The following is a 16496-nucleotide window of genomic DNA, read 5'->3' as shown; positions in this document are numbered from 1 at the left end:
ATAAATATAATTTTTAATTTACTTTTAATGTGTTTTATATATTGTACAGCACTTTGTTCAGCTGACTGTAAAAGTGCTTAATATTTTTTTTAAAGAAAAGAAACTAAAGAAAAAAAAAGAATTAAAGAATGTTTGTTTTCCAGAAATACTTTTTTATTCCGATAAATGACTTTAAAAAAAAAGTTCTTGAAAAATAAATATGTACTGTCAAAATGAATGTTCTATTGTAACGCCACGCCAGCAGAGGGAGCCCTTACTCATGAACTGACTGTTGCTGCTCCCTCTGCTGCCTCGTTGGTTACTTCCTGTTTGGTGGCCATAAAAGGAGGCCATTTACAAACTGACGGCGTGAAGTATTGTTTTGCTCTTGTGGACTCTACCAAGTGTTTATCTCTGTTTTCATTGCCCTGTTTTTGTCATTGCTACGGTTTTGTTTTATATTCATAGTTTTGCTTTTGTTTTTCCATAGTTCTGTCTAGTTTTGCTATCGTTCCTTTCCTTGTTTATTTGTTACTTTTTGGACTGCTCTCTCTGGTTATTGGACTCTGCCTGCCTTGTCTTCGTCACTCTGTTTGTCTGGATACTGACCCTGCCTGTCTGACTATTAAAAGCTCGCACTTGGATCTTACACGCTTCCTACGAGTCCTGCTTGTTACATCTATATCCTCTAAAAAGACAAACGTGAGAGAGACAAGTGCTTGTAAGTATATTTGAACATTTAAATGATGTGAATCTTCACTTTGGATACAAATTTAAACCCGAGAAAATCATATTTAAATTCATTACTAAATATAAAAATCATTAATATATAGCATTTCAAATGCTCATAAAACATTTCACAAATACAATAGAGATGTGAGATGTTTGTAATTGTAGATTTATTTGAAATGAAATATATATATATATATATATATATGAAAACATTTGAAAACGCATGAAAACATTTTTTCATACTTTTGTGTCATGTTGACTCAAGATTCATAACTACTATATTGCTCTGGATAACAAGCTTATCAAATGACTGGTTCTCTGTGTACTTTGAAGAGCTCATCCAAAGCACCCAATGTTTTTAGCGTATCTTACTAAAACAGTCTTGTCAACTTCTACACTTTCCTGCAGACCACTGTCTATAACATATACATTGGAAAAACAAAAGAGTCTCAGAGGGTGAAAGAACTGCGAGCTAAAGCTCTGAGTATCACCTGAGCTGATATCTGAAGGAGAATATTGCTCTGCTTTAGATGTGAAGGCTGAATGCAGATACCCATGCTTATTTGAAGTTTGAACATGGCTTCTATCCCACTTCTACGTATAGACTTATTTACATTCAACAAGGATGCCTAAAGCAGTTTTCCTCATACTTTGGTATTTACAAACGTTTAGACAAAATTCCCAGTTTAGTTTTTGAAAAATGTATTCCTCATACTGATTGTTTCACTCAGTGAGATACAATAAAGTATGTGACCAGGAAATGGTTGTTTTGAAAGTGATCCAGTGATGAGCCATTAGATATAGTTTGTGGTGTCAGATATAACAGTTGACTAAACATAACAACTGGCACTTATGTCAGTTGAAAAGACTTTTGTGTACATCCCTTTTTTGGATGCCCTGAAATTTATTTTATTATTTTATTTTTTTCGCAATATAAATATTTGTAAGCATTTTGAATCAGGGTTTGACTTCAGTCTTGACGTTGCAGAGATTTAAGTGATACAAGTTACTGCAAATGCAGTTCTTTACAAATCCAGCTGTATTATGATGATTTTGAAATGCAATCCGCTGGGATCAAAACATGGAATTTACAAGACTGACTGTCTTTAGATTATCCTCAGAAATCTTTAACCAAAATTAAACCAAAACATCCACTTAGTTTCTCTCTTCCATTCTGAAAATGTTACAGGGATGTGCAGGGATTTATTTGCCCAGTTCTTACAAAAAGGTTTATGTTTGTCAGATTTCAGGAGATAATTCAAATATTAATGCTCCTCTTGGTTTTACTGAGTCTTTTAACAGTATTACTATTGTCGCTTGTGTTTAGCTGAAAATTGTGATACCCCGAATTTTCATAGCGAAGATGATCCGAAATTGTTCCGATCTGCCGGACTGTGTGTTGATACACTTTTCTGTGAGAGAATTAATCAGCCGCGAAAGTGAAAGCTTATTTGCGAGGGTTCGCATTCATCTCTTAGTCAGATTTTGGATGATGCATTATTGTCTTTAGGCTCTGTTTTTTTGTGTGTCGTGGAGGAGGAACGCGACACCACACCTGTGACTGAAATAGCGAGGTTTAGTCAACGGCAAGCTCCGGGACATTTAAATATACTGATCGCAACTCCGGTGATTAAACCCGCTCGTGAATTGGCAGCCGCACCGGAGCGCATTCACGTAATGGCGGCGACGGCAACGCTCCGTCATGTCACTGCTGCCACCCCTAAATCAAGTAGAGCTACAGCTGATTTTCCGGAGTCAAGTCAGAGCTGATCTTTATAAGTCAAGTCAAGCTACAGCTGATCTTCCAGAGTCATGACATGTCTCAGCTGTTCGTCCAGAGTCACATCACGTCCTGTCTGTTGCACCCAGATCCTTGAGGTCAGTTCTTCGGTATCCCAGTCTGGTGTCTAGTGTGAGGGATGCACCGCTGGTGTCTGCACGTTCAGTTGGTATCCCCAAACCAACTCACCTTAGCCCTCCAGTTTCTGAACTTATTTCCCCGTCTGCAGTGCTTCCCATGACGGGAATCACTTTATGGTGTGTCTGGGCCGCAGACACCACTGCTGAGTCTCTAGAGGTGGCGGCTTATGCTGTAGAACCTCACGAAACGGGGATGTCTGCTTCAGCTCCTTGTGCGTTGGTAGCACACAGCGATACACCCCCAGTCCATGAACTCATGTCCCATCTTGAACCAGCCGTAGAGGCTGTCTATGAACTTTCGTCCTTCCCTGAGCCAGCCATGGTGGCCAGCGATAAACTATCGTCCTGTTTCAACCCAGCCGCAGAGGCTGTTTATGAACTCTTGTCCTGTCCTGAACTGACCTCGGAGATCGTAAAAGAACCCGTGTCCTGTCTCGACATGACCCTTTTCCCTGCTCTTCCAGCCCTGTTATGACCTCAGAGACCACGAAACGAACTTGCCCCAGTCGCCATGTCATGTCCTATGAGGTCACCAATGAACCCTTACCCTGCCTGTCATGAGCCTAGAGACCGCTTGTGAACTATCTCTCGGTCCTATCTTTGAGTCTGATTTGAACCGTTTGTCCTTACTACCTCAGTCAATACATCTAAGTTTAATTTTAAACCATCTCTCAGTCCAGTTCCCATCAATGCACCATAATGTAATTTGTCAGCTCACCCAGTTTCAATCTTGTCTGATTTTGAATTGTCTGTTTATCCTGTTCCTGTCTATGCCTCCAATATTGAACTGTCTGTCTATTCAGTGTCAACCCATGAATCTGTGTCTAAATTATAAGTCTGTCCAAGTTAAAACAATATGTCTGATTGCGCACTTTCTGTCAGTACAGTGTCTGTCATTGAGTCTAATTATGAACTGTCAGCCCAGTCTGTTATGCCCAAAGAGACTGTTTTTAAGCCCACTGTGTTCCCTGCCTCGGTCCTCGAGTCCGTATCTATGCTCTGTCTTGTGTATTAGTTTTCCCGCCGTGGTGGTCTCCTGCTCCATCTGCTCTGCCATGGAGGTCTTTAGTCCTGCTCTGGTGGCAAATTTGAGGTCGATATCTCAAAAAATGAGCTTTCAGTTAGATTTTGTTTGGGCGGAGTGACAAATTTCCCCCATAAGATGCCAGCAAAACTCCACTGGTGCACACAGTGGTTGGATTTATGATTTGCAGTTGAGTTTTTCCATATTACAAGAACACACGCACACACACAACATGCAGATACCCATGCACATTTGAAGTTGAAACATGGCTTCTATCCCACTTCTACGTGTAGACTTATTTACATTCAACAAGGATGCCTAAAGCAGTTTTCCTCATACTTTGGTATTTACAAACTTTTAGACAAAATTCCCAGTTTAGTTTTTGAAAAATGTATTCCTCATACTGATTGTTTCACTCAGTGAGATACAATAAAGTATTTGACCAGGAAATGGTTGTTTGATCCAGTGATGAGCCATTAGATATAGTTTGTGGTGTCAGATATAATAGTTGACTAAACATAAGAACTGGCACTTATGTCCAGGTTCCAGTTGAAAAAACTTTTGTGTACATCCCTCTTTTGGATGCCCTGAAATTTATTTTATTATTATTCTTAGTATTTTTTTTTTTTTTTCGCAATATAAATATTTGTAAGCATTTTGAGTCAGGGTTTGATTTCAGTCTTGAAGTATACACAGTTTTTAGTGATGGAAGTTACTGCAAAGGCCATCCATTATGTTTAAAATGCAGTTCCTTGCAAATCCAGCTGTATTATGACGATTTTGAATTGAGCAATCCGCTGGGATCAAAACATGGCATTCACAAGATTGGCTGTCTTTATTTTATCCTCAGAAATCTTCAACCAAAACATCCATTTAGTTTCTCTCCTCCACTCTAAACTTTATTTTTGATTAATAATATGCATTGCTAAGAACTTAATTTAGACAGCTTTTTTTTTTTGGCATGCTCAGATTCCACATTTTCAAATAGTTGTATCTCAGAATAATATTGTCTTATCCTAACAAATCACACATCAATGAAAAGCTTATTTATTCATCTCAATTTAAAAAAAAATGGACCCTTCTGACTGGTTTTGTGGTCCAGGGTCACATATGTGGATATTTTTTGTTTTGTTTAGGCAGCATTTGAATTGTTTTTAAAACATTGTTCTGCATGCTTACATATGTTGAAAACCTTGCAAAGTTTCCCCCACATCAAAATGGTTTGCATTCACAATTGAATTAGAAATATAATGTGAAAGTACATTGCTTTGCAATAGTTTATTCATTAAACTAATTAGTTCAGGACCTACAAGAAGTAAATCCCTAATTGTTTTATGGTGTGTGACTACAACAGTACATATTGTGTATATATACAGTATGCAAAATGTTACTGATACTTAAAAAAATGAGTCAGTGGTACGTTATTACCACTTTTGAAAGTGTTCATTTTACTAGGGCCAGTGTGGATTATAGTATCTCGATTTTGCAGTGTGCTAAATTATCTGCCAGTTTTACAAACTGCATTGTTACACAAAAACATTTTTCCATATCTCTGTGGATGATCCTGTTTGACTCTCTAGATTACATCTGTGGTGAAAGACCACATTCCTTACCTTACTGAGAGTTCATTGTTGATGTTGATTTTTACAAAACTGAAAACTTTCAGATTAGTGTTGCAAGTAAAGAGGTTCTAAAAAAGCTATTCCAGAGTTGTGCACAAACATCAATGTCTGCCATGAAAAGTCATTAACTTATGATTTCACTCATTTGTTTCCAAATGACCTATGGCGGTTCACCACTGCAGATACTCATAAATCAGGTAACCAGCTTGACTTCATCCATACACTTAATTGTATTACAGATAAAATCTTGGTTAAACTATTGCAAGTGTCTGATCATTTCCATTTCACTTTTAATCTGCTGCCTTCTTTCACACCACCAACCGGGGGCAGGGGCGGGATCAGGAAAGGTCCTCGAGTCGGGATTCGCACACAGGACGCCCAGAGTGCAACGGCGCTGTATGTCGGCGCGCTGCCCAGAAGATTGTGGTATCGTCCTCCCGTCCCAGTATTTTATATTTAATAAAATGAATGACTTGAAAACCACAAAAATACAATGACTTCACGTTGAATGTCAACTCCATCACTGGCACATCACCACTGTCAGACAGAAAATCGTACGGTGGTGACATCTGAAGGTGTTGACAAATTTGGCATTTCTTTCACAAAACAAATAAAGTTCATGTAGTAGTCATTTTGTTTTCTCTGTTGATGCTAGATGCTAACCTGCTCGAGGAGAATAAAATGATCTAAACATTTCAAATAATTTTCTCAGTAATTGGAAGATGGTGTTGACATATCATGGTTGTGACACAGGAAACAGGATTTAAAAATTTTTAAAACTTACCAGAGCCTGTTTGACATTGATGTACTAGAGGTTGAATGTGCAAGGGGTCCATTAGAGTGACAGTTGCCCCTGATATTCCCTGATTTTATTACATTTTAATGAATGTCTGATGGTGTTGACAAAAATTGATGAGACAACTTCAAAATCTTATGAAATATGAATGCATCATTGACAAAAAAACCTTGCTTTGATACAAGATATTATTAAGTGTTGCTTGTAATAAAACAAGCTCTTTTTCACAATAAAAAAAGGCTGTTACACCTCAGGTGTGCATTATTGTACAGTGTTAATTTCGTTAATGAAGACGAGATGTTTGCCGCCTTTTCGTTAACAAGACGACAATGTTATTTAAGGACTACTGGACATTGAAAATACATCCTATAAGCTTAACGTCCTCTTTCAAAACGTGCATCTCTGTCATTAGATTGCAATTGGATAAGGGGCGCTTGCATGTCTACCCTTACGAAAAAGAAGTTTATTCAAGTGTGCTATTAGTACACTTCTTTTAAACTAAAAATAGGAAAGTATACTTTCAGTATACTTTTTAAGTACTTCTCAGAAATATGCTTTATATACTTATCAGAAATATACTTAAAATTACATTTAAGTATACTTGATTTATACTTAGAAAAAGTATTTGAACTATACTTGTGCTTGTGCTGAATCTGTTTTCATTGTTATACATGAGAGATGCTATTACACATCTTCTGTACAAAATTTCCAAAACACATGAACACAAGAAACCAAAACAGATGCTTCCACACTGTAAAAAATGCAAATGCATATTTTCCATTTTACTAAACATTTTGTCTCAAATACTAAAAAATGACATTTTTTTAAACTAAAAACCCTTGTCAGACCAATAAAATTACAATAATGTTGTCCCAACTAGTCAAACACATTTGTCTGAACAAAGAATTTCATATTGTTGAAATGTCAAGGCTTTCCCAGCATGCATTGCAGCATGAATAAATTATCCAGTTACTGTTATAGGATTGTTGTTTTGCTGTTTGCTGACTTCATTTAAACTTTTTTGTTGTTGTTTTGTCATTATTGTTAGTTATTTGTTGTACTGTGACGTACAGATATAATCTTTTTAATATTTGGCTGATTGCCACCGTTCTTGAGGTTTGTGTATCTAGTTTTGAGGCCTAGATACTTTCAACCACTTATATCTATTTCCTGGATATCTTAATCTTGTAAAATGCTTTACAAACAAAGGCAATGTTGTCTACATATTAGACTTAGTTATTCATAATATGTAGTATGTTCATATAACAAAATTAATACCTAAATAGGGACATAGTAATATACTTAAAGTATGAAATAAAGTTCACTTAAAGAAAACTTATGAGTATACTTAAAGTATAAAACTACTAATCTTGTAGTTTACTGAGACTTTACTTCAAAGTGTACTAAAATGCATAAAAATGTATTTAATTAGTAAACTCAGTATACCTATTAGTTCACTTTTAGTATACTTGCAGTACAAACTGAAAACATAGATGTAAATTAGTTGTGTACTCAAAGTTTACTACTGTTATACTTAAAGAATACTTAAAAGTATACTTTTATATACTAGAAAGTGGGCCAATTTAGTCCCAAGGAGTATAAAAGTAGTACACTGAAAAGTATATTACTAGTATGCTGATATTTGTATACTTACTACATAAAGTATACTTAAAAATATACTTGAACTTTACTTAAGTATACTTAATAAAATAAACTTGAAGTATACTTCTTTTTGGTAAGGGTAGTCTCAGTATGGCAGCCGCAATGGAAAGATAGGCTACCAAAAACATAATGAAACAATGGTCGCAGCACCTGAAGGGCTAGGGATAGAGTCACCAGATGTCCCGTTATCCCCGGTAGTCACAATTCGTAGTCGATAGTGAAGGCGGGATAGGCGGATTCGCGCTGATAGACACACACCAGAATTGCATTCTCTCGTGCAGTCTCCATTTCTTCTGTTCTCTGACAGCCAGCGATAAATTCTCAGTGCTCAGATGCACACACCAAATGTTTATTATGTTGAATATCTCACGTAAATTATGTAAGTTATGGCTTAAGTGAACGTAAACAGGTGGGTAAAAACTGAATGTGTCAGTACCTTCCGTCTTAAAGGGACAGCATTCCTAATTAAATACCTATCTGTCATTAATGTCAACCAACAAAAGATGTTAAATAAATGTATAGCTTACATGTTAATTCAACTTACTGTATCTGAAAAACAAGTTTAATTTGTATCTCTAGTGTATTTGTCTTATTGTGCCTCTTTTTCAAAAATTATAAATTATATATATATATATATATATATATATATATATATATATATATATAAAATTAACAACTATAATTATAATAATAATATAATAATAAGTACAAGTTTAATGATAAGTACTCCTTTTTCCAAACTGTTAACGGGATAGTTCACCCAAAAATGAAAATTGTCAATTTATTCAAGTTTTCCCAAATTCAATCCTTGATTCAAATTTATTATAAGCTTTGATTTTTTTTTTTGTCTAAAGAATTAATGATTATTTTTGTTTGAAGACTAAAATAGCCACCAAAATAAATGCTAGTAACTTCAGTTTCACTAAAAGCAATGACTAAAATTTGACAAAAATGCAGTCGACTAAAACTAGACTAAAACTATGAAAGACTCAAATGACTAACATGTGACTAAGACTATTAAGCATTTTAGTCTCAAGATAAAGACTAAGACTAAATCAAAAATGCCAGTCAGAATTAACACTGTTATTGTCTAATAATTTAACAGACCAGTGTCAATTATTCCATTTGTAGTATGGTTACCACACCTCAAGACATTGGTCAGATTTAGTATTTGTCAGGTTTTTGTCCTTAAAACACTCTTGTGAGTAGGATTTATTTCTTATTCATTGCCTCCATCATCCAATGCCTCCATTGCTAATTCCAAAACGTAGTAATGGAGGTTTGAGCCATTGATATATGTCATTTAAGCAGGCTCAGGTAACCCCACTGCTAAAAAAATAATAATAATAAAACAAGCACTAGACACCTCACTTGTTGAAAGGTACAGGCCAGTTTCTCTCCTTCCATGTATAGCAAAATCACAGAACACCCAGCTGGACAATAAGCAATCAGCATTTAAAAGTGGCCATGCAACCGAAACCACCATGCTGTCAGTTCTCGACTGCTCTTGACTGGTTTGAGTCTTACCGCACAGGTAGGTCCTTCAAAGTTGCTTGGGGGAGGAGAGGTATCCAAATGACATCAGCTGGTCACTGGTGTTCCTCAGGGATCAGTTCTTGGACCTCTCGTCATCATACAAGCATGTACAGGGGCATCTAAAAAAACTAGAATATCATGAAAAAGTTAATTTTTTATTGCAATTTATTTTAAAAACTGAAACTATTCTCATTACATACTAGTAAAGTAAAATATTTCTAAAGTAGAAATTTACGTAAGATCAATCAAAAAACGTATTTGCAAAAACAGAAAAGTTCAAGTTTTCTGTATGTTCATTTATGCACTCAATACTTGGTCGGCAGCACATATTACAGCAAATGACTTGCTCCTAGCACAAACTAAAGCCATCAGTAAAGTATGGCGTGGAAGTGATCAGCCTGTTGCACTGCTGAGGCACTACTGAACATTCAGATCGTCTGTATATTGTTGGATCAACTGTTTCTCATCCGTCTCTTGAAAATATCCCATAGATTCTTAATGGGGTTCAGGTCAGGCATTTTGGCTGGCCAATAAAGCACAGTAATATCATGGTCAGCAAACCACTTTTTTGCACTGTGGGCAGGTACTAAAGTCCTGCTGGAAAAGGAAATCAGCATCTCCATAAAGCTCTCCACCTGTCCAATACAGTCCCAACAGTGAAGCATGGTGGTGGCAGCATCATGCTGTGGGGGTGTTTTTTAGCTGCAGGGACAGGACGACTGGTTGCAATCGAGGGAAAGATGATTGCGGCCAAGTACAGGGATATCCTGGACGAAAACCTTCTCCAGAGTGCTCAGGACCTCAGACTGGGCCGAAGGTTTACCTTCCAACAAGACAATGACCCTAAGCACACAGCTAAAATAACGAAGGAGTGGCTTCACAACAACTCCGTGACTGTTCTTGAATGGCCCAGCCAGAGCCCTGACTTAAACCCAATTGAGCATCTCTGAAGAGACCTAAAATGGCTGTTCACCAATGTTTACCATCCAACCTGACAGAACTGGAGAGGATCTGCAAGGAGGAATGGCAGAGGATCCCCAAATCCAGGTGTGAAAAACTTGTTGCATCTTTCCCAAAAAGACTGTATTAGATCAAAAGGGTGCCTCTACTAAATACTGAGCAAAGGATCTGAATACTTAGGACCATGTGATATTTCAGTTTTTCTTTTTTAATAAATCTGCAAAAATGTCAACAATTCTGTGTTTTTCTGTCAATATGGGGTGCATCTGTGCACTGTAGTTAGAAGAAGGGAAAAAATGTAATTTCCATGCGAACGAATCGAGCAGGCCGTGGAGATTGAGCGTGAGTGATGTAAATGCCATTTATGTTATGATGGGAAAGTAAAAGTAAACCTCTTCTTCCTCCTTTAATAAAATATTAGAGGGGAGATCGAAGGCATGTGAGAGTGCACGTGAGGTGACAGCTGTGTCACGCAGTGAGTGATATTTATTTCATTCTTTTGGGTGAATGTACATGTATAGTTCACTAGTTGTATAGTGCACTGTTTGATGTCAATGTTAATTTGAGTTCAAATACGTGAATCCAATTAATTGCGTCGAAAATAGTCACATAAAACATATTACTTCCACAATTAATACGTTAATGAGTACACCAACAAATACAACCAAATGTTTTATTTTATGAAATTCACATAAAAGTCTTTACTCTCTAAATTATGTTCTTTTTAACCCCGTTACACTAGGCAGAGTGTAAAATACATTTATTTTTATTTACCAATATTTGTGGGTAGCTTATGAAAATGTATCTGTAATAATATTTCTATGTTTCTCTTTAGAAAGCATCATAAGCCACTACTTTTGTTTATCTGGGGTTAAGTGCTCACACCAAGTTTTCTGTACTTTAATTTATTTCTTAGTTTATTCTCTTTTTTTTGTCAGAACCGTGTAACCATCCTAAGAAAAATAGGCGGAGATAGGTGGGAAATAGGTGGAACTGGCCGGAAGTGATTTCTGTAACTCTGAGAATTACTGGAAGTGCCTATAATTTAGGTTTGTTTCTTTATATTTTTGGGGAAGCCTGCTTTTGGTGGTGGTTAATTTGTCGCTGTATAAATTTCTTCTGCGCCACCCCCCACCATTGGAAACCTGGAGTATTAATGCTGCGTCTTCTATGTATGCAGTCAGAAATAAAGAACAGTGTTTTGCGGTGTTTGAGTTTCTTTAATAGCACACACCTTTACACGGCCCACACATGCATTGTTTTAAATAAAGTATTTGATGTTTTGTGATTATTGTGTCTGTTTTAATTGAATGTCAGTAGTAGAGTAAAAATCTGTAGAAAAAATGTAGAGTACCGACCCAGTCTTTGCAAAGTGAACATGCAAAGAAGATTTTGAAGACGATTTTGAAGTTGAAGGAGAACATGAGATGGGAGTTTTTCGACATACACTAACTGTCATGAACCGGAACAAAACAGAGTTCAGGGAGAACAAGACAAGACGAGCGGTCGACATTCAAAAGTATATAAATTGTATTATTTTTATAAAAAAGAAGATCGTTTCACTAGATAAGACCCTTCTTTCTCGTCTGGGATTGTTTACAACCGCATCTGTGATCGTTTGAAGCCGCATTTAAACTGCATTTTGGAAGTTCAAAATCAGGGCACAATATCAGTTCATTATATGGAGAAAAATGCTGAAATGTTTCCCTCAAAAACCTATAATAAATAATTTCTTTACGACTGAAGAAAGAAAGACATGAACATCTTGGATGACAAGGGGGTGAGTACAATATCTGTAAATTTTTGTTCTAGACATGGGCTTCTCCTTTAACAGCTGTTCAGAGGTCTCCAGACACTAAAATGTGATTATTTAAAATAATAATGCAGTTTTTATGTAATGAAAATATGGTTTGTTTTTTGACAAAAAAATAAGTATTATATATATATAGGGTGACCACCCGTCCCGCGTAGCGCGTGCGCGCACAGCGTTTGAAGCCCAATTCATGCGTCCCACAAATTGAGACCGTGTCACGCATAATCAATGCTTGCTCAAAAAAAAAAGTTGGTCACTCTATATCCTCGAGCCCCAGGCAGCCAAACGAACATTACTTGACAGTTCAGCACGCTACTGTTGCCACACTAGGGTGACCACCTGTCCCGCTTTGCGTTGTACCGCACAGCATTTTCACCCCTTGTCCCGCACGTCGCATATTGAGAAAATGTCCCGCATTTTCATCAGTCTGTTGGTTTTTAATGATCATATTAAGAAAACGTCCATGCGTTCTTTTGCCTTTTTAAGAAAGCTTTTTATTTCTTCTTGCGGCAGTTTCTGCGCAAAGGAATTGCGAACCTCATCAAGTGATTTAGAACCACCGATGAAAAATGGTCGAGCGCACACGGACAAACAAGATATTCTCCATTCATTTTAACCAATTAAAAAGCGTTAATAATTAATTAAAATAAATCGATGCAGCTTTCCGACACGACTTTCCTCTTATTTTAATAGCTCGTTTGAGGCGGTTTCTGTGGCGTTATTTTAATGACAAATGTCTGCAGCGCATTATTGTAATGCATCAAAATGCGCAACACAAATCTCTTCTCTCGCAGGTGGATTCTCTTCACTCTCATAAAAAAGACGCGCTTTCTCTCGTTTGCATGTGCGCGCTCAGAAACACAGATCAGCGCATATGACGACGGATGTAATCAGTATTTACATAGTTTAAGTAGAAAAAGTAGAAAAAGTAGAAAAAGTCGGTCTCACACGTGTCCCGCTATGTCCCGCAACAGCCCTATTGGCAGGTGGTCACCCTATATATATATATATATATATATATAAAATCACTGTTTGTCAAAGTTTACAACACTTTTGTATGTCACTTAACCTAAGTAAACGTCATTTGGGGGGTTTCGAAACATCCCCACCAGTAAGTCGTGCCAAGTATTTGAGTAATTATTTGTTAAAAAAACAAAAAACAAACAAACAAAAAAAACAATAAATGACTTAAGAGCACATTATAAAGTGGTATGGAGTAAGTGAGTGTAAATGATTATATTTATTAAAAATGGATGCCGCCTTATTTAGGCAGTACGTTCTTGAATGTATTGTGGTAAGTTCATATGTAATGTGTCGTTGTCTTTGTGATAATGATAGGAAACCCTGTTTTGACTCCAGAAGGTTGCCTAAAAATTTTTATTTAATTAAAAGTTTAATTGTTGAATCATAACATTAAAATTAACTGAATTCGTAATGAGTTCAACGATTGAGAATAAATAAACAGCAGCTTGACGAAAATGAATTTATTTTACAACCACACAAAAGTGAAAAATGTACATTTACTTAAATTCTATAACAAACACAAAATAAAAGAATAACAAATGTAAAAGTGAATATTTAAATTACAAATAATTAATAATTATTACAATAAATAAGATAAGAACACATAATAGTAAAAATAATCCAATTAAATTATGGTTCATTCTTGTGGCAGGGTCAGGAGGTGGGGATATTATCTGCAAACTCACACCAAGAATTGAAAAAACATGCAATGTATAACTCTGTAGACAAACAATTACCATCCAAAGCTGTATTATTGTAGTTATGTCTGAAAATCATATGACAATAAATACCAAACATTCTCACATTATTGACATTCTCCTCAGTCTTCCTCAGATGATGAGGAAATGTCCATGATTGTGACGCGTGGTGCCTAAATAAATACAATCTTAAGATTACTCAGCATTGCATAGTAATTTATAGTACTTTATACCATTAAGCAAACACGGACACTCACAAACTCACGGAAAACAGATAATCTATCATTTTATCCTCAGAAGATGATCCAAAAATGTCGATGTAATCTGGTGGGTAAATAGATAAACATGTAAGATGATGCATTGCACAGTGAATTATTACTTTACCATTCTGCAAACTCACATATATTCCTCTTCTGAAGAAGAGTCTATATTCTCCTCTGAGGAGAATCCCAAAATTATCATTTTGGGAAGCAAGTTGTTTCTCTTGTCTGTTTATTTCTACAAATGTGCAGTATGGGTGAGTTTTTGTACAATGTTCCGTCACAATGTTTTACTGAGCTTTGAACTTTGAGCTTTGTCATTCTGATAAAGCAAATTATATTGTCATCAATTATATTTACCTAAAATGCTTGGAGTTTTGCTCTGCTGTGCTCTCCTCCTGTGTCCTATGAGTAATGACTAAAAATCTGTAGTAGGCTGACACACCCCAGATAGCACACGTACATCTGCAAGTGCTGTGTACAAACGTCTGGCAGACATTTCTAAGATGTTTTACATACATTCTAAGTCAAAAAAAGATCTTAAAGACATCTAATAGATGTCTATTTGACATCTTATAGAAAGCATCTAATAGACATACTGCAGATGAGCAAACTATGTAAAAAAATTGCTGATCTCCAGGGGCTTTTTCGAGTGATTCCAGGCCCACTTAACCTCACTCTGGCAGGCATGAAAATAGGTTGATGCACCCTACTGTGGTTCTCCATAATGATGAAGGCTGAGCTTCAGGAGCTTTTTGGAGTGATGCTAGGTGCACATACTCTCATTCTGGCAGGCATGAAAGTAGGGAATTGACGGTTTTCCATAACGATAAATGCTGATCTCCAGGGGCTTTTTCCAACAATGCCAGAACCACATACCCTCACTCTAATGGGCATGAGAGCAAGTCGACGCCCCCTACTGTAGGAATTGATGGTTCTACATTATGTTGTGTGATGAAGACGAGCCCACCAGCTCGCCTTCGGGGGGAAAACGTGAGTCCGTGTAGGATGTAAAAAAAATGATGGCTCACCCGCAAAGCACTTTCGTGCGAGGTGAAATTTATTTACAGTGCCAGAAAGTTCATCCACAGTGAAGAATATATACAAGTGCACACAAAAAGACAAAAATCCAAAGTACCAAAGAAACAACAAAAAGGGAAAATAAACCAGAAAATAATCCAATAATGATGTATGCAACAAACAGGTATCCACAGTATACAAAGGGGGTTTTGGGTTTGCTCGAGGCACCGCAGTAGCACTCTTGCGTCGACTTGGTAAACAAGTAATGTCTTTGGGTTTGGCCCCAGCTTATATAGGCCAAACCCCGCCCCTTTTTGGACCATACCCTTCATAGGTAAGTATAACACTTAATACACACACAAATTCCACATTTACTTGACATCTTATTATAATTAATCAATAATAATTCATTTCAGCTCTCTATATAATAATAAACACATAATCCATTAACACATAATACTTTTAACACATAATTTCCACACGTAAATACACACAAAAACACCCATTCAAACTACACAATGGTTTCGCCAGCTTCCGGTTGCGCTGCGCCGGCGCGACCAAGCCCGTGATGTCATAATCGGCTGCCGCTCGTTCGTTCGGTTTGGCCGGCGCGATGTTTCCCGCCGGAAGACTGACTACGCCACACAGACAAACATCACAGGGACGAAACGACACAACAAGTACAGTGCATGTGTATGAGATGACTGGGAAATGCATACGGACAGGGGAGAGTGCTGAAATGGGAGAATGTCCATGTGCTATCAGGATTGCGTGTGCACCCGCTACTCTGATAGCGGCAACAGCAGGGAGGAACGGTGCGGCAAATGAATGAGGTAAGTAAGCAGGTGTGTATGTATATATATGTGTGTGTGTGTGTGTGTGTGTGTGCGTGTGTGTATGTGCCAGCGCTGCTTCCCCAGCGGCGGCAGCTAATGTGACTTTATCACATCACCTTCCCCCTCTCCAAGCCGCGTACTGGCCGGAAACCTGGACAGGTAGTCGGCTACCACATTGAGTCTGCCAGGTCGATGCCGTATTTTGAAGCGGTACGGCTGCAGGGCGAGGTACCATCGTGTGACTCTGGCATTGTGGTCCTTCATTGACTGAATCCAGGTTAAGGCCCGGTGGTCCATTTCCAGGTCGAACTCTCGACCGAGGAGGTAATATCGCAGACTGTCCAGGGACCACTTGATGGCAAGACCTTCTTTCTCGATCGCAGAATATCTTGTCTCCCTGGGCAGTAGCTTGCGGCTGAGGTAAACGACTGGCCTCTCTTCTCCTGTGCTTCCCTGGGCAAGGACCGCCCCGATCCCTGTTGCGGACGCATCCACTTGTACCAGGAACCTTTGCGAGAAGTCTGGACTCTGTAGGACCGGTCTGGAGCACATCTTATCTTTCAGGGCATTGAAAGCCGTCTCACAGTCATCAGTCCAGGGAACAGGGTTAGTCAC

At 37.6% G+C, this 16496-nt stretch overlaps 1 long non-coding RNA gene across 1 annotated transcript; it reads left to right on the top strand.

Annotated features, from left to right (window-relative positions):
- The first annotated feature begins 391 nt into the window (after positions 1-391).
- LOC127163783 (uncharacterized) lies at positions 392-5865 on the top strand. Its single transcript, XR_007827541.1, has 3 exons — positions 392-700; positions 5460-5474; positions 5608-5865. It is a non-coding gene; the product is annotated as an uncharacterized LOC127163783 (long non-coding RNA).
- The last annotated feature ends 10631 nt before the right edge of the window (positions 5866-16496 follow it).

The sequence above is a fragment of the Labeo rohita genome, chromosome 4 (assembly GCF_022985175.1).
Source record: "Labeo rohita strain BAU-BD-2019 chromosome 4, IGBB_LRoh.1.0, whole genome shotgun sequence".
In the NCBI taxonomy this organism is placed as follows: domain Eukaryota; kingdom Metazoa; phylum Chordata; class Actinopteri; order Cypriniformes; family Cyprinidae; genus Labeo; species Labeo rohita.
Note: the sequence above shows the minus strand (reverse complement) of the source record. Positions and strands in the feature narration are given on the sequence as shown.